Raw genomic sequence first — 672 nt, forward strand, 5'->3', positions numbered from 1 at the left:
ATATATATATATATATATATATATATATATATATTACACAACAGCTGAGTTAAGTGTGAAAATTTAGAACAATTTTAGATCTAAAGTTCATCAGACCAAAGGGAATCTAGTCCCAACCGACTCACGAACGGGGCACATGTTGATATGATATATTGATAGATCGATCTGGAAACCCGACATTCGGTATCAAAAAAGATGTCTGTTTAAAGTAAGTCGTCCCCCTCAAAAGTGAAATTGACTGGAACCACCCCAAGCACAGTAGCAACATCCTCAGAATAAGAAACATCAAGGGATAGCAGAAGAGGAAGAACCGTAATAATCTGCAAGTAGCTCCACTGTGACCCACAACACTGATGGAGTAGAAATGAGGGAGGAATATACACAACAGTAATATATGTGTGAGGACTTATGTTGATTGGTTCTACTCTAAATACAAAACCCAGCCACTGGGAACCAACATCCATGTAGGAGTAGGATGAGGGATCCGAATTGAGGGGGTGAACTGCAATTTTCACGGCTCACTCCAATTTATATGTATTTAATATTGGATGATATCATGTCACATACACCAGCAGAACACAACCTCGCTACTCCCAATTGAATGGTTTTATAATCATTTCGATATTTTGTTTGTATTTCATTAACTCTTTCAACCTGGGCTCGGTCCTTAGG

General features: G+C 38.2%; 1 protein-coding gene across 3 annotated transcripts in view; it reads right to left on the reverse strand.

Moving 5' to 3' along the window:
- LOC106478499 (helicase ARIP4-like) overlaps nt 1-672 on the reverse strand; it is an 85,747-nt gene that overhangs the window by 65,927 nt on the left and 19,148 nt on the right. The gene's annotated exons all lie outside the window — the stretch shown is intronic.

Source organism: Limulus polyphemus, unplaced genomic scaffold, assembly GCF_000517525.1.
Source record: "Limulus polyphemus unplaced genomic scaffold, Limulus_polyphemus-2.1.2 Scaffold217, whole genome shotgun sequence".
In the NCBI taxonomy this organism is placed as follows: domain Eukaryota; kingdom Metazoa; phylum Arthropoda; class Merostomata; order Xiphosura; family Limulidae; genus Limulus; species Limulus polyphemus.